The sequence below is a fragment of the Castor canadensis genome, chromosome 1 (genome assembly GCF_047511655.1).
Source record: "Castor canadensis chromosome 1, mCasCan1.hap1v2, whole genome shotgun sequence".
Classification (NCBI taxonomy): Eukaryota; Metazoa; Chordata; class Mammalia; order Rodentia; family Castoridae; genus Castor; species Castor canadensis.
Genome location: NC_133386.1, coordinates 162274997 through 162294544, shown reverse-complemented (window position 1 = coordinate 162294544; position 19548 = coordinate 162274997).

Below are 19548 nucleotides of genomic sequence, written 5' to 3'. Positions count from 1 at the left end.
ACAACAAGGGGATTGGACTTTGAGCACATGATAAAAGCGAGAGCACACAAGGGAGGGGTGAGGATAGGTAAGACACCTAAAAAACTAGCTAGCATTTGTTGCCCTTAAGGCAGAGAAACTAAAGCAGATACCTTAAAAGCAACTGAGGCCAATAGGGAAAGGGGACCAGGAACTAGAGAAAAGGTGAGATCAAAAAGAATTAACCTAGAAGGTAACACCCACGCACAGGAAATCAATGTGAGTCAATTCCCTGTATAGCTATCCTTATCTCAACCAGCAAAAACCCTTGTCCCTTCCTGTTATTGCTTATACTCTCTCTACAACAAAATTGAAATAAGGGCAAAATAGTTTCTGCTGGGTATTGAGGGGGTGGGCAGAGAGGGAGGGGGCGGAGTGGGTGGTAAGGGAGGGGGTGGGGGCAGGTGGGAGAAAAGACCCAAGCCTTGTATGCACATATGAATAATAAAATAAAAAAAAATAAAATAAAAAAATAAAAATAAAATCATTCTAGCTCAGCCATTCTCACCAATTGTTACTGAAGTATAGCAACCTTAGCAAAGTGGCTAGTCCAGAATCAAAAGGAATATTTTTAATATTCACCCTCTAAGGTGGCCCTCAACAATCCTTGCTTCTTAATAGTCATACTCCTTAATACTACTCTCTCACAAGTCATGGGTAGCTCTGTGTGTCCATTGTAACTCAGCAGATGTGACATGTGTGACTATATTAACTAAGCTATAAATGAAATAATGACTTCTCTCTATGTCTTTTTGTCTTGCAGAAGCTAGCTACCCTTCCATGAGGACACTTACCACTCCTTGGAAAAAGGTCATGTGGAAAGGAATTGACACCCCAAAAATGACAGCTCAAAGTATGGGAAAAGATTGAATTAAGGGTGCAATTATTTTAAAATGTCAGATTAGATCCCTCTAATCATGAAGATAACAGGAGAAAATTGCACTGCAAAAAGACAAGATAAAAGGAAAAAATAAAAACGAGAGAGAAAGAGAGAGAGAAATTATGAGTCTAGACTAAAAAGTGTAGGTACTCATATAGATAATTCACTGTTGAGTTTTCAACTTCACTTAAGCAATAAGTAGATTGCTAACACTGTACTACTATGTTTCCAAATATGGCTTCATATGTAGCCAAAGTAGAGAAAGCAGGTGAAAAACAACACCAGATCACAGATAGAAGTCAAATATGTGGACAGAAGTAGAGAAGGGAACTTAGTGTAGAAAACAGAACTTAGTGTAGAAAATGCAATTGCAAGTGAGACACAGTCTGTATCCAACTCAAGGATAGGAGGCACTGACATATATCTTTATAAAAATCCGGTTTCCTACATTGTTCTAAGTTATAAAGATTGTAAATAGGTCATAAATAAGTCTGATGTAATTTTATACAAGAGTTATGAACTTCTGAAGATTTTGCTATTCACTGGAGATCTATCCTCACAGATACAGGAGGTGTCTGGTTTTTTAAAAATTTAAAGTTTATTAAATGTGTTTAAAATAACACAGGATATATGTTCTTTGATGGTTATGGTAAATTAAGGAAAATTTAGTCTACAATATTTTACTTAAGGATATTTGCCAATTGGGCCTGGTAGCACATGCAAATAATCTCAGCTACTCATGAGATGGAAGCAGCAGGAGTTTGAGGTCAGCTTGGATAAAGTTAGCAACAAGATATTGCCTGACTAATGGTGGTTACTTGGATCTGAATGGTGAGATTATCCTTTCCAAAGAGAGGAAGCTTTGTTCAAAGTAATTATTTACCATAGTTGCAGATTGCCTTAAAAATCGTTGCATTTAAGAAGCTTACTATGCTGGGGGTATGGCTCAAGGCGTAGAGTATTTGCCTAGCATCTGCAAAGCTCTGGTTAAAATCCCAAACAACCCCCTACACACACACCAGAGGCAAGAAAATAAGAGAGACAGAGAGAGAGAGAGAGAAAGGAGAAGTAATGTTGGAAAACAAAAATTTCAGTTTACAACTTCCTTTTAATCATTTACTTTGAATATATATGCAAGAGTTACATTACTCCTCTAAAAAAAATAACCATCAAAGGTTGTATTTTGCCAAAGCTACTTATTCCACCTCTCTCTGTATATATATAGATGTATATGATATAATATATAGAGGGATATGTGATATATGTATATATAATGTGTAAAATTATGTCTAATACATAATTATATATAATATATAGGAATATATAATAATTACATATTATATAATATATAATTATGCATAGTTAAATAATGTATACTTATAATATCTATCTATCTATATATAGGCACAATGGAAACCCAACAAACACTTTTAGATAAAAGGGGGGAGGAGAAGGAGATAGGGAAGATTAAGGAGATATAACAAAGGGAGTGAATTTGTTCAAAATACACTATACTCACCTATGGTGTGTCACAATGAAAACATGTTGTATTATTAATATATGCTAATAAAAATTAGTAAACATATTTTTCTAGACAAATCAAAATTGTTAAAATGGCCATATAGAGATTCCTACACACCCTTTATTATTGCAGCATTATTCACAAAAGCCAAGTTATGGATTCAGCCTAAGTGTTCATCAACATTGAAAATATGCAGTGTATACACAATGGTTTATTCAGTCATAATGAATGAAATTATTCTATTTTCAGAAAAATGGATGGAACTGGAGATCATCATGATAAGCAAATAATTCTGACTCAAGACAAGGGTCCACAGTATTGGCACACAATTGGAGTGTCTACTGAATGCATTGCTTCTTCTAAAATTTGCAATGGGAACTTCTTCTTCACTTTCTTGAAACTCTTTTTTTCCTATGTTATCCAAAGTGGCTCAGACACCATACTTTGTCCATTTTAGCAGTAATCTCCAATCTACAACTTAGAATCTATCAAAAATAATGTAAATGTTACAGTCATATTTTTTTATCCTGAAGGTAATTTTATGGAAAATATGGTTGTTGAAAAGGAGGGATAAGAGAGGATGGGAGTTAAGAAAGAGTAATATAGATGAGGTGAATTTGATCAAAGTAAATTATAAGGACATTACAAATATCACAATGCAACCTCTTTGTACAATTTATATATGCTAATAATAATTAAATTAAAAAGTTAAAAGTAGAGTTATAAATAAAAACTGAAAGGAAAATTTGTAAATTAGGAAGCTAAAAGGCTGGACTATTTTAAATTTTCTGGATTTTTTAGATTCATGAAATATGGTTTGCACGAACACATGAATAGATCTATGTCTTTAACAAAGAAAAATAGTGATGAGTAATATAAAATATCCTCTATCTTTAGAGTTGTATTGCTACAAAGATCATTGCTAACCAAAGGAAAGGAATAAATGTGTAACAGCAATTTAAAGTGTTTGTTTATGCAATTCCAGGGAGTTGCTTAATAAACTTTGTGAAAATTTTCATGTGTAATGGCTATATCATCTAGCTCATTTTTTCAAATGTGTGCATAATTTAATTTATCCATGTAGTTCTGGGCCCCACAGACAGATTACAAACTCTCACTAAGTTAGTGTTTTAGTAGAATAGCAGACATGGGAGGCAGTGGATCACATTAAAATACTTGATGCAAGCTCTACAGTGTTTACAATGTAGCTGTTAAAACAACACTGCCTCTATTCTACCCTAAGTACATTATCAAAATAAGTCTTACGTCAGAAAGTCAGAAAGAACATTCATGAAATGTTCTGCCAAACTGAGGTTAGAAATGATACATAATCATGATTTGTCATTCAGAAATGATGTTCAGAGCCCTTATGTCTAATTAGAGGCAGTCGCCAGAAGTAATTGCCCTTTATGTAGGCAAAAATGGAAAAGTTTCTTTTTCTTGCATTATTAGCTAAGTGGAAATGAATCATTAAGAAATATGAGGTTTGGCAATGAGCATAAACTGGATTCCATAGTAAAATATCCTTGTATATCATGGATATTCATCTGAAATTACCAATTGGTATTCTGGAACTAGGATAGTGGAGCACTGAAAATACAAGTGTTACAGGACCAGAAACACTCAGCTTTACAAATTATTTCATCCCTAAATAAAATACATTTATACAACATTAGCTTTTTACAAAGAGAAGGAATTTCAGAAAACATTGAGGAAAAAGGAATTTTAATTCATTTGTTTACTTCTCCAAATGAGTTATATACTAACCCTTTAGGTATCAACTTTTTTTTCTTGTTGTGCTGGGTGGGAGTACATTGTGGCATTTACAAAAGTCTGACAATGTATCAAATCTATCATACTTAAATTCACTTCCTCCACTGTTCTTTATTCCCTCTCCCCATTCCTGGAATAGTTTCAACAGGTATTGTTTTTACATTTACATACATGTGTACAGAGTATTTGCACCATATTCACCCTCCTAAGCCCTTTCCCTGCCACCTCTCCCCTTCTGCCTCCCATTAGTACCAACACTCAATCCCCACCCTCCTGTTCTCCAATTTTGTAGAAGAAAAAAATGACATTATTGCTTGCTTAAGAAAGCTACACAGAAAGTTTCCTCATGACAGTTCCATATATATATATATATATATATATATATATATATGGCTCTCTATATCTGTAGATATAGATATATATGTATTATAACCTAAATTGATTCATCTCTTTTTTTCTTCATTCTACTTAGTCCCTTTTATAGTGGTTTCAATCGGTTTAAAAAGTCTGTTTTCATTCTTGTATAGAGAATACATCAACTATATTCACCTTAATTTCCTTCTTTTACCCTACCCCTCTCATAAGTGACCTCTCCATACTGTAACCTGTTTTTCATCATACTGCTGTATTTGTATTAGATCTGTGTTCTACATATGAGGGTAAACATGGCCTTCTGAACCTGGACAACTTCACTTAAGATCATGTTTTACAGTTCCATCCATTTACCTGCACATGACAAAATTTCATTCTTCTTTGTGGCTGACTAAAATTCCATTGTATATAAATACCACATTTTCTTAATCCATTCATCAGTAGTGGGGCATCTTTATTGCTTCCATAGTTTAAGTATTGTGAATAATCTTGCAATAAATATGGGTTTGCAGGGGCCCTTATTGTAACCTGATTCACATTCCTTCATGTATGTCCCTAGGAGTAGAATTGCTGGTTTATATGGCAGTTCTATTTTTAGTCTTTTGAGGAGCTCCATACTGCATTCCATAGTGGTTGTACTAATTTACATTCCCACCAGCAGTGTATGAGGGTTCTTTATCCCCCACAACCTCAGCAACATTTGTTGTTGTTTGTGTTCTTGATGGTAGCCATTCTCACAGGAGTGAAGTAGAATCTTAATGTGATTTTGATTTGTATTTCCTTTATGGAAAGGGCTGGTGAACATTTTTTTCGTGTATTCTTTAGGCATTTGGACTTCTTCCTTTGAAAAAGCTCTATTCAGTTCATTTGCCCATGTCTTCACTGGATCATTGATTTTTTTTTAAGGAGTTTAGTTTTTTGAGCTCCCTATATTATGCTCAGTTTAGTTTTATGAGCTCCCTATATTATGTTCTGGTTATCAGTCCCTTGTCTGATATGTAGCTGGCAAAGATTTTCTCCCAATCTGTGGCAGCCTCTTCAATTTAGAAACCATTTCCTTTGTTATGCAGAAGCTTTTGATTTTCATGTAGTCCCATTTGTCAATCCTTTGTCTTAGCTGCTGTGACATTTGAGTTCTACTTAGGAAGTCATTGCCTATGCCTATTGCTTCTAGTCTACTCCCTATTCTTTCCTGCACTAGCTCAAAGTTTCAGGCCTTGAATGAAAGTCCTTAGTCCACTTTGAGCTTTTACTTGTATAGGATGAAAGACCAATAGTATAGTCTTAGTTTTCTGCAGGCAGTTTTCCCAGCAACATTTGTTGAAGAGGCTGTCTTTTCTCTAAAATATGTTATTAGTTCCTTGTCAAAACTCAGGTGGTTATAGCTGCATGGGTTCATATCTATTCCATTCCACTGGTCTTCATATCTATTTCTGTTCTAGTATCATGCTGTTTTTATTGCTATGGCTCTGTAGTATAGTTTGAAGTCGGGTATTGGGACACCTCCTGCATTTTCTTTTTGATCAGTGTTGCCTTAGTTATTCACTGTCTTTTTTGTTACAAAATGAACTTCCAAGAAACTTTCCTAATCTCCATCTTGGATTTTTCTCTATGTTTTCTAATCACATATAATGCCTTCCTCTGTCATATAATCATAATTAATGTTACCATGCTGTTTGAGTTTTTCACTCACTTGGACTAGCAATGAGGGACCATAAATACTTTTGTTCATCGCTATAGTGCTTATTTCTAGAATAGCGAATATCATATAGTAAGTAGTCATTAAAATTTTAATATGTGAAAAATAAAGATTATTATCATTATGCTATTTAAAAATATATACAATAGGAAAGTTACCATGCGAGAGGATCACTGATTTGAACTTTGAGTTACTGAAAGACAAGCAAAGCCAGGCAGATATAATAGTGAAGGAAAGAATGTCTGAAATCATAGCAAGCTGTTGCATTATAAGCACTAGAGTATGGCTTAGCACAACATGGGAGGCTGTAGAGTGGCGGTATGTGGCAGTGAATAGGAACTATGAACCCGATTTTAGAAGACTTATTATATAAATTAAGAAATTTTCAGTTATGTCTTTCTGCTAATAAAGGAGGCACTGAAAAATTATAATCAAGAGGATAACAGAATAAAACTTTTAAGTGAGGAAAAAAATATTTGTAGTAGGTTTAAGAATAAACAAAAATAACTATAGCCTCTAGTTTTAATCTTCCCACACCATTTACCTAGAATATATGGACAGTATACTTGAACCATTTTTTATCTCTCAGGTAGGAGATATGTAGAAGAAAAGAGGCATACAAAATTATGATTTGCCTGGAGTTCAAAATTGTCCCAGATTTCTTTTATGCTTTATCTAGAGTTCTTTGTCAGTTCATAATTTTGCATTACTTTTTACATGTTAAATGTAAATTTAAGTCCATATAATTCCATGTCATATAGTAGGATTCTCTCCATATCACCTTCCTGGAAGTATTTTTTATAAATATTTCACTGAGATTGCTTAAAAAGTCTTGTATATGTCTATAAGCACTCATTAAGCAATTACTTTTTATTAAGCAAGGAGGCATATAAGAAAGTAACTTTTTATTATTGCTCTACACACACATATTTCTATAGTTGAAGCCTCATTCCAAAATACACATATCTATTTTGGCTAATAATACAATTTTTAAGAAGATTTGCTGTGTGGAAAATTAGAACATATATTACTTGCTTTTTTGTGATACCTGTTGAAGTAAAATTATGCTCACATTTAATTTCCTGAAGAGAATGTCTGGTTGAAAGTGTCATGGCATCTTGGTGTTAAAATCTCATTCCCTCCTACAACATTCACTGTATGATTCATATAATGCTCCTCATTAAGTAGTAAGGAGTCACAATGAAGAAAAACACATTCTATATAATCATAATGGAGGCAGAAGGGAAAGAATAATTTGAATATGGTAACTTTTGTAATAACGAATGCACTAATTGCCACAAAGACACTTAGTTTCAAGAAAGGCCCATTGAGGAGGTAGCTCTGTAACAGGCTTGTTGTACAAATAACAAGTCATGACACAAAGTCTAAGCTAAGAACATACCAGTGAAATCATAGAGGTAAGCAAATGAATGCCATGTTAAGGTAAACTATAGTGTGTGTGTAAGAGAGAGAGAGAGAGAATTTTAGAAGTGTCACTATAAAGCACAAACTATAAAACTGAAAACTTTTTTTGAACAAGGTCATACAAGGTCTTGGATGCCTTGCTTTTGGTCAGTTTTAGAAATATTTATTTAGTACCCCTGTGAGAAATAAAGTATAGCATTTAAGATGAATTTTGATAATACATATTTTATATAAGGTGATTTGAGTAGAGGGTAGAAATAAAAAATGGCACTGAGAGCAACCCTAAATTAATGGTGATGTTTTAGTTTAGGACCTTTGGAAATACATTCACAGAACAGATGAGATAGGTTAATAAGAAAGACCTTAGAGATCATTGAGGCCAGACCAATCTTCCTCTAGATTCCATAGTCAATTCTATTGAAAAGCCCCCTCCCTTTTTTTAAATTCAAGTAACATCAACATAGAATTTTTGGTGATTTCTAGATGGAGCAGATGTTGAAATAAACCTATTTTTATAAATCAGTGATTTTTCTGGTATTTGGTCCTGTACAATGTACCCAGTATTACGGAAAATACACTGTAGTTGGGAACAAATATTTGTGAAATGAAAGAACTGGGTGACTGAATTATATTTTTTTGCCCAGATATTTTCTGCAGATTGCAGTAAAATTTGATCATTTTGAAGTTGAGAATCAGGATTGCATTCAATATAACCTACAATTATGTCAGCTTCTGTAATAAATACATGAAAATTTCTATAATAAATACATGAATAGCTTATATAAAATTTCTGCTTAAGATAATACTTTCTAGTCATGGAACATAGCCCCAGACCTGGATGGCATTCCAGGTTTTATATTTACTTATACTCCAATAAATACTCCAGTTCAGGGTGCCAACAGAGAGACAGGTGTTTTCTCTCTGAGTCTAGCCCTGGCAAATATGTGTTACAAACGTGTAGATCACAAGGAGCATATGTTCCTGACACATCAAATCCACTTAAATTATGTGATTGTACCTCAGATATGAAACCTGGGGGCAGGCTTTCACACCTAGAAGACTGGGTTTGTTTTGTTCAATTAGGGATTTGATGTCATGATGAAAGCTATTGATGACCCTGACATAAGAGGCTATGAAATGTAGCACAAATAAAATATAGTTGTTGTCTGCAGATGATCAGGTTTGCTTATATCTTGGCATCACCAACAATTACATTTTCCTAATATATTCATTCATCAAATATTTCTGACTGTCAGGTAAAGGCCAAAGGTACAGCACCCTATTTTTCGGGCACTCAGCAATTCTTCAAGGGCTTTAAATTCTTCTAGGGAAAAAAATGAATGATTATTTAAAAAGAATTTCAGTAAATGATAACTTTCATGAATATAAAGTTCATTCCATAAGTTCTCTGTAGCACATGATGGACAATGACTACTGTGGTACAAAAACACCATGTATAGAAAAGTGTTCAAGAAGAATATGAGGTTACATGAATGCATCTGACAAGGAATGCATGTTTTGATCCAAAGCCTCTTCAGGAGACCATTGATTGCTGTCAGAGGTAAGAATGCCAGATGCCATCCACAAAACAATTAAAGTAAAAAATAGGCAGAGGTGTTTTTCAAGTGGTAAAATGCCTGTCTGCCACCCCAATGTCCTGAATTCAAATACTAGTACAAAATAAATAAATAAAAATAAATCTAAACACTAGTTGTATTTTAGTATCAGGCACATGTTAAGACCTTAAAAATTTCAGATGGTAAAATGATTTTTTGAAAGTGTTTGGTGATGGTAGCAATATTTGTCATTAGTACTTTTAAATCATTGCTCTTAAGATGGGGCATTGGTTTCCTTGGAAAAATAATTTAAAGCAGAAATATTGGGAGCTATTTCCCAGAATCATCATCCTCTTTTACAGTTTCTTGGCATGTCTTGAATCTTACAAACACTTACTGGTCTCAGAATGGAACCTTTCTTTTTTGAAATATTCTTACAGCCTGGGCCAAACTCATCGACTATAAACTGATGACTTTGTCCTGCCAGTCTTGGGATGACCCTGACTCTGTTAACAGGATTCATGTTAGAGAATCACTCTTCTTAATCGTCTAGATTATTAGTGCTTCAACTGTTCACTAACCTCGAAGTGGAAAGCATTCATTTCACTCCATTTGTTGTTTGTTGTCTGTAGCACACTTTTTAGGTCCAAAGGGAAATTTAGAGTAGTGGAGATGGCACATGTTTGAGATTACTAAAATGTCTGGTATAATGGACACAGAGTTGGGAGAATTATGAGAACTGCAAATGGAAACTGAGGTAAAGCATGGTGTTATGGTTCAAAATTGCATGTGTTTTCTATTTTACAGTGCACTTAATAATAATGAAATTATAATGTAAAAGAATGTATTAAGAATGTTAATATCATTAGAAAAAGCAAAGGAGTTAGTCTGGTTAATTGTAATGCTTTTTAAATAAGTTGCTGGTATTCAATTTTTAGTCTGAACTGAATTACTCAGGTTATAAGAAGAATGTCTAAGACTGACAAAAATAGACTACAATCACAGAATGAGACATTGCACCACACTCACCATAATGTATCTCTTATTCATAAACCATACACTTATTTTCAAGAATATAATTTGAAGGAATGCTAAATTAGTAGTTTGCCAAACATGTTTATGTTTCCAGGTTAAAGATGTAACTCTTGAGTATTTTTTATTAATTTTAATGTAAACTAAGAAAATTTTACTAATTCCAGATTAAGCAATGTCAGCCCAGGTTTTGACAAAAACATCCAATGGCTGTCATCATTATTAGTTATTCCCTGCTGCAATAACAGTGACCTAAAGGCAATCAGAATTTTGAGCGTGTTATTGTGGGGTAGTTGTAAATGGCAATGAAATTTAGTTATTGTGGCATCACAGAAACAGAAAAAGAAAGGATTTTAAGTGCTTATTAATGAATAATAGTCTTGAAAGTTCTATTCTTTCAGATTAAAAGGTTTTATTGGGTCAATACTTGGCTATTGGCTAAATTTTTGTTTTCATGCTCCATGATCGTGCAGTATATTTGTTTTAAAATAAAGTGATCAAGAAACAAACAGCAAATACTGGTGAGGATGCAGGGGAATATACTATATATTTTGTGGGGCTATAAGTTAGTACAGTCACTACGCAAATCTGTATGGAGGTTCCTCCAAAACTTGCAAAGAAAATACTGTATGATCCGTCTATGTCACTCCTGGGCATATACCCAAGAGAATGTAAATCAGCATGTAATAGAGATACCTGAATGCCCATGTTGATAGTAGCACTGTTCACAAGAGGCAATCTATGGAATCAGGCTAGATGCCCATCAACTGATAAATGGATGAAAGAAATGTGATATAAATATATACACTGAAGAATTATTCAGCCATAAAGAAAATTGAACTTGTGTTGTTTTCAGGAAAAAAAAAATGTGTGGAACTGGGAATCATGTTAAGCAAAATAAGCCAGACTGAGAAAAACAATATCATATGTTTTCTCTTATGTGGAATCTAGAACTGAAAAAAGGTCCGGAGGCAAGGTTCAAGTTGTAGAGCACCTGCTTGCAGAGTGAATTTGACCAAAGTATATTATATGCATGTATGACCCATGTTACCTGGAATTAAGCATAGTACTCCCAAATTTAGAAAGTTTCTTTAAAATTCTGTACGTGGACCCTACAAGCTTTCATACCCTTCTGTTTTAATTTCAAATTTCCAAGTATTGTTCATTTCGCTGATAAGTTCTGGTTGGAGTACTCTTCTGAATACTTGGAAGGTTCATTATGGAGTTACTTTGCAGTTGGGACAATAAATGAAGTGTCCTCATTGAAATCTAAACCAATTTTCTGTTGGATAATTCTGCCTACTAAATATCTGGATAGAGAAAGTGGCAAACAAAAATAAATATTTTAACATTCATTTATTTGACTTGCATAGAAGAATAGTATTAATCAAATTTTTTTCTGGTTACCAAATATGCAGGGAGTGTTCCCTTTTGCAAATAACATTGTAATAATGCTGAATAATGTTGACTCAAAAAATAAGATATAAATAATTGTATACAATTGGGAATCCTTTCTATGAGGACTTAGGAAAAAGAAAAATTAATTCTATTTTAAGTAACCAAAAGAATAACAAACTTTGTTAAGCAAATTCAGGATAGTGATTACTTCTTGAGTAGGAGATTTATTTTTCCTTTATTGTTTTGATGGGTATGGGTACATTATGGCATTTACACAGGTTATTACAATGTATCAAATATATCATGCATGAATTGTGGACAGTTATGAGGAAATATAATTAGGTGGAATACTGAAGTAATATTATTTATGTTAACAGCTTACAAATGTGTTTATAATACATACCAATTATGTGTAACTTACATTACATGTTTAAATTAGTTTTACATAGGTAAAGTGGCATACATACAATTTATTTGCCATATGTATTAAATACATTAAAATACTTCACACCTAAATTTAAAAAGCCTTATAGATAAAATATAAATGTGATCCAAAAGTATCTACGCATTTACACATTAGAATAAATGAAAGAACTTTTATGATAAATAGTCTTTTTCTGGAAGTTTCTAATCCTTGGACTCAAAAAGTACATGTAATTTAATCTTTTCTGTATCAACACTACCAAAGTTTCTTTTGTAAGATTAAGTAGAAATTTAATTTGTAACTATTGGAGATTCCATGTAATGAGAAATATACATGAAAACACAAATACTTACCTTATTTAAGAAAACACAAGCTTCATATTAACACTCTTCTAAGAGTTTTTGCCCCTAAACACATGCTTTCATTTTTTTGAAAATGCTAAGCTATGAATTATCATTAATAATTAATGAAAAAAACCCTAGGCTTGGAAATGAGAGGTGTAATTTTAAGCCTTTAGCTCTGAAAACAGTTTGATTTTAGAGAAATAGCTAAGGTTCTTTGAATGTTACCTTAGAAATCAGAAACTTGGACTAAGAGTTCATCAGTCTCTAAAATGTTATGATATTTGCTGAAATAGTGTGGGTTGGATATTTAGTTTCTCACTCCTTCATTCTTATGTGTTGTTCTGAGCAGCATTTATCAAAACTTGAGCCTTGCTTTCCAAAAGAAAATGAATATCTATCACTTCGTAACTTCAAAGAACACAGTGGTCTCCAATCCTGTTGCATGTTGACACTCATGTCTTTTTAAGTCTGTTCCCTGGAGAAATGGAGCAGTCTGAACATGACTACAACAAAGGTCACAACGCAGCTTATGTCTGTGTTGGCTCGCTTCACCTTTTTACTCTGGTGTTTTCAAAATCATCTTTATTATTTTCAAATAATAAGTCTGTTAGCTATTCCTATATTAAGCAATACATTCCTGAAATATAACATTTTGATTATTTGATAATCTGAGAAACTTTGAGACTAAATCAACAGGCTCTCTACCACTTGAACTGTATCCCATAGCACCCCTTTTCTATTTGTGCGTGTGTTTGTTTGTTTTTGAGATTGAGTCTCACTAACTTTGCCTGGACTGATCTCAAGTTTGCAATCCTCCTCACTCTACATCATCAATAGTTGGGATTGCAGAAGGACATAACCTGGCTTATTATAGTTAAGCTTTATAATAATTCTAAAAGCTAATTCATGGAATTACCAGTAAAAAAAAAAAAAAAGTCAGGGCTCTTCAGGGAAATAGCTTTCTAAAGATCACAATTGTTAGTGATAGAAGACCACTGAATTCAAAACTGAATAAAAAGTATCTGTTTTCAAGTTGGTCCTGTGAACAACAAAATGATTTAATTTTAAATCTCTATCTATATTTTTGTACAGTACCTATGTAGTACATGAGTGTTAAAAATTAATGTTGATACAAAAATAGAATAGTTTCAATGAAACTATTTTATTAAGTAAATGAAGTTTACATTTCCCTATCCATAACATGCATTCATAGTATTTCATACAAATTGTCATTATGGGTTTTAAAATTTGGATAATACTCCTTTTTTGTGCTAGGAATTATCTATGAGAAGAAGACATTATAGAAAATATAGTTTTCATCTTAATCAACTTATGAGGCAAGGGTGATTTAATACAAATTTAGTAAATATAATAAGAACAATAATACTGATGTTAGAGCTAGTAATGAGAAGGAGATCTAATGATTTTTAAATAAAAATTCTGTTTCCCAGTCCACTCATTACATTCTCAGCCCATCATTTTCTTTTTCGGTTTTGGCCCTAGTGCTTGACATATTTCATGGCATGTGTTTCAGTTTAGTACACATGTAAATGACTAATTAAATACTCCTTGAGATGCATGTGTGTGATTAAGTTGCCTGAGGGATGATTTCTATTAATTATTCTATGTAATGGTAAGGATTGGCATTGGGAGGTTTGCCAACAGTAAGGTTTAACAGTAGAAGATGTTGATAATTTCTTTCAGTTTATATTCTTGGCTGTGATGGTTAATTTTATGTGCAAACTTGGCTGGCTAGGCCATAGTAGCAATAATTGTCAAACATCAGTCTAGATATTGTTGTGAAGGCACTTTTCAGATATGATTAACATTTCAATCAGTAGATTTTAAGAAAAGTAGATCACACTTGTAGTGAATCTCATCCAATCAATTGAAGGTCTTCAGTAAAAAAGACTGAGATCCCTGAAGATAAAGAAATTCTACCTTTAGACTGACATCTGTATTGAGCTGTAATATCAGCTCTTCATGGCTCTTGAGTCTGCTTGCCTGCTTTACAGATTTTACATTTGCCAGCCTCAAGATTTAAAGATTTAAATTCAATTCCTTACAATCTCCATCTCTTTGTCTCTCTCTTTGTCTCTCTCTCTCTCTGTCTCTCTCTCTCTAAATAGATATTTAGATGTGGATATTCTTGTCTCTTCCTCTGGAAAATCCTAATATTCCTGCTCTTTAGGCAATTTGCTCAGGCTTCAGGATTTTATCAGGCTGATGTCCTGTCCTTTTTCTTACTCTTCATTTGGAACAGGATCAGTGACAGGGTCAATAACTCTTTCTTAGTAATCTTCACTCCCCTCATAACCCCTTCTCTTTACCCCCATCCTTTTAATATGCCTGAAATTCTGAGAAAAAGAAAAAATTATGGATATTAAGGGATATACTATGTTTTCTAAAATACTATATTAGAAGGAAATAGACCAAGATTTGAATTTCAGCTCCAACTTTCATTAGCTGCACAACACTGAGTAAAATAAGCCCTAGTTTAGTTATTTTTCAAGAGGATTTTATAACTTTAAAGGCAATATACTTGAGGTAAGTTCCTTAGTACAAGGCTAAAAAGAAATGATTGATATTTTTATTAGCTACTTAACCTAGTCAGGAGAATACAATGTCATTAAGACAGTTCCTTGTATTTCACTAATATTGCCACAGTCAGTTGTACCAAATACAGTTGAAATTAACATTGCTGGGTTATTTTATATTGATATTTTTCAGATGCACTTGCTGAAGATAAAAGAGACTGATGACTCAAATTCAAGATTGTGTTTTGGAGTGTATAATATGATAAAAGTCAAAGATCATAGAGAGGAATCTACTTTATGGAAATTAGGAATTGTTTCTGACTAACCTTGTTCATTTTGCACAGGTAATTAATTATAAACTACATTACCGGCATGGACGTTAGCTATGGACTTCCTGAACTGTGATTAATCTCATTTTATACATCTATCTTAAAGCCTTCTCTTTTAACAGAAACCTCCACCAGTTAGCTGGTGCAGGTGAATAGCTTTCAGTTGAGTCCCTCTTTATTCTACTTTTACATTTATCACCGTGGGCCATATCTCCACAGGCTCTTCAGGGCACAGTGGCTCAGACAAAGGTTTATATCTGCCTTTGGCTCATATATCTCCACATGCAGTGTTTACCCCTTTACCTGTCATGATCCAAGAACTTGCAAAAAATGCACCAGTGAAATTGGTCTCCTTCATGTGGATGTCTCAGCTCCACTGCTCTGCCACCCCCACTGTCTTCTATTACGACCTAGAAAACATGAAGTAAACCAGGGACAAAGCCATTTTGCACAGATACTAAAGGAATCCACCTTCATGACTGGACTGAATTCTTCAATATAAGCCATCAATCACAAGGAATATATTAATTTTTTTCTAATCTTCTGATTTTATACCTGGGACTTTAAAAGAGTAAATCGCTTCTCTCTGCCATGCTGGAAGTCATCTACCTATCCAAAAAATAATTAACTCTTCTTTTCTTGTTACAGGTATACAGATTTTGTTTGGTCTATGAGTATAGCCCTGGGGTATTTGTCAGTAATTTTTCTGGAAGAACTGAGGGACACAGTGTAATGAAGAGGCATCTTCGTAGGAGATGTTGCCCTTCCTAGTAAAAATGGTAGGTCATACAAAGAGAAGCCCATTTCATTCCAGTTCTCTTTCTTGCTGTATATGATGCTGTCCTATGAGAATGCAATAATAGGAAATATGACTGGAATATTAAGACAATGAGTAGGGAAGTTGCCAATCTTTTTATATCCAGGAGCTATCACTAATCTTCTGTGAGTAGCTGTAATGTATTTGGGTCATTTATGATGTTGTTAAGTGATGGAACCAATTTTAAAATTTTCTACTTACAGATTTATTATTTAGTGACGTGGTGTCTATTTTTTAGATTTGTTTTATTTGGAGATTTTTTTTGTCTTGTAATGAAAGCCTTTCTGTTATTTTTTGGAATCTAGTTCCTTCCTTTTTTCCTTGGAGAGGGATGGGACATTAGCCGGTAGATTGATGCCAAGAAATAGACTAAAGAGACAGAACTGGGTCAAAGAAAGTGTAAATTGAAATCCAAAAAAAAAAAACAAAAAACAAAACACCTGGAGCACAAGTGACTATTTGGTTCACAGGGCTCTCAGAGTTTTAAATGAAAGGAGCATAGTGTCTTATAAAGTTCAAGGGTAGCACTTGACTGTAACAGTAAGAGGCAAGTAGAAACTCTGAGAGAACCTTCTTTTAAAGACAGGAGCCTATGCCAGAACAAGGATCAGAATGAGAGAGACAACAAATTCCAGGAGAAGTCTAGGGAGCTCAAGGCTGATGTTTTTGGAGTAAATCTGCCATAAAAGTGCACAGTAGGACAAATGTGTGGCTTCTTGCGTCTAAAACTCCAGCATCTTTTCAACCCTCTTTGCCCAAGTCTTGCATAATACATATAATTGCCAGTTAGGAAAAGGGCTTGTAAGTATCCCATAGCCATAATTATGTGATTTCATAGCATTCTTTCTTTCTTTTTTTTTTTTTTTGTAAGATCATCAGACATATCAGCATTCTTTTTAAGCAAGTGACAAGCCAGGAAGATATATAGGACATTTCCATATTCTGTGTGCTATGGTCTGAATTTTTCTCCCACTGTAAATCATATGGAAACCTATTTCTCAGTTTAGTTATATTGAGAGGTGGGCCTTAGTAGGTGAGTAGGTCAAGAAGGAAGATTCAATTATGAGTGAGATTGCAGCACTAATTAAAAAAAAAAAACCTATCATGGGACCCTTTTGCTCTTTTGCCATATGAAGTCACATGGAAGATGCCATTCATGAGGAATGGGCTTGCTAATAACAATAAATCTCCTTGAGACTTATCTTGCAATCCCTGCAAGAATTGTGAGCAAAGTATTTTTGTTATAACTCAGCCTAAATATTTTTAAACTCAAGGAGACTAAGATATTGTGCTTTAAAGTCAAAATGCTTTCCTGGCCTAGGAGGTAATGCACATTTATAATCTCCACAGAAATATGGAGGATCATGGTATGAAGGGAGCCCATGCAAAAAGTTAGCAAGACGCCATCTCAAAATATAACCCAAGTATGGTTTGCATCTTTATAACCCCAACTACTGGCAGACATAAGCAGAAAGATCATGCTCAGATTCCTGTCCCAGGCAAAAAGCTTAAGATCTTACCTGAAAAATAACTGAAGCAATAAAGAAAAAAAAAAAAGGTGGGGGAGAATGACGGTGTGGCTCAAGTGAAAGATCACCTGTGTAGCAAGTGCAAGGTCCTGAGTTCAAACCCCACTATCACCATGAGAGTCTTCAATGAACTCGGACATGGCTCTCTTATCATCGCTCAGTAATTACCATGCCATGGTGTATGACCCTTTTGTATAATCCACACAATCATAAAGCAAAGGACATGCTTTCCCTTAAGCCATCTTATCCCTTTAAAGAAGATCTATTCATTTAGATTCAGTAGTTATTTCTCTAATATCACATGAAATAAACATTCATCATTTTCTTCCAGGGTATATCCATAAAGGTTGGTGGGCCTTTCCAAAGAATAGTATAGAAATACTCTCTCAGAGATGAATTGTTATTTATTTCTACATCATTTGTAGAAATTCCTCCTGGAATTTCTGAAATTGTACATTAACTGCTGCATTAATCTGGGATAACAGTTCAAGCAGAAGAAAACAACTTCAGATAATAAAAGCAAAACATTTATGGGCTGAGGCAGTCCTCAGGATCTCTACAAGGGACACTGAACCAAGTCAGGGATCCATGCAGTAGTGGTACAATGTTCCCATTTAGGTAGTGGTCCACACCACTGTCCTGGCATAGACCCACACCTGCCACCACATGCTGGTGTGCCACCAGTACTCACTCCATCCACATCAGGTAATGGTGATGCTTTTGGAGTGGTCACAATTTTTGCATTGGCCACCTCCTATATCTGGGTTGCCAGCCTCAGAAGAAAGAATTCTAGATAGTCCTCAATTTTTTGCACTAATACGAGAGCATTCAAAATTTCAAATGGATACAACTGATGAGAAAATCCTCTGTTATGTCAATTAGCTTTATTGCAAAATATGTTAAGAGAATGAATAATTCTAATCCTTACTAACAGGGGTCTTTATTTCATAAGGAAATTTTCTACTCAGTATTAATGAGGAAATATTGTCAGAGTTTAGTTAATTTATTCCAAAAGTGGTAGAATCCAGATTCCTACCTAAGGAAGATTTCCAAACTCATGCTATTTCCATATTTCCATCTATGATCAAAGATACCCATTTAATATAGTTGGTTATGGTGACTGTTTAAGGCTAGATGCAGAATATCACAAATGGTCAATGAATCTATATCCTGGTGCAGTTGACCATGCCCTGGTACTGAATGAGCTAAGTGGATACTGGATACAGATGTGCCTCCTCTAGATGGCTTCTCAGACTACTCCAGCAGAACCCCAGCCAGAGCTTCAAATGCTACAGTCAGCAATGGTTTAAGTAGAATCAACAGCTGACTATTGCAGGAAGACCATGTCCTTCCACACCAGAGACTGAAGCAGCAATGATATCCATGAAAGAGTTCCCTGCAATGGAATGTGGAAACCTATGAGTGTAATTAGGGTCAGTGATTACTAGAGGAGGCTGTGCGACAAACCAGTACACTTTTATTTTAAAGCTTGTTGAGAGCAGCCAAAGGCTTCTAAGCCAGTGAGTAATAAAAGAGGCTTTCTCACAAGTGTTTCTGTTCATGTCATAGCACTGCTTTTCTTTCTGTACATTTTCATTAACTTTGCATGAAGGAGCTACATAAACTGCAGGGCCCAGTAAACAATGCAAATGTAGGTTCCCAAGTTCATAAGGCAGGAAGTATGTATGTTAATGACATTAAAATATAATACTTTTTTCTTTACTTCAATTCTTCCTCCACTTTAATTTTTCATTGTTACTTAGGAGCATTTGAAGTAAAAGAAACCCAAAATTTAAATTATAAGCCTGAATTTTAACATTAGCTTTTATATTATGTTACTTTTTAGTGCTTTAAATTTATTTTTAAGTGTTTTAATAATTTAAAATTTGAATA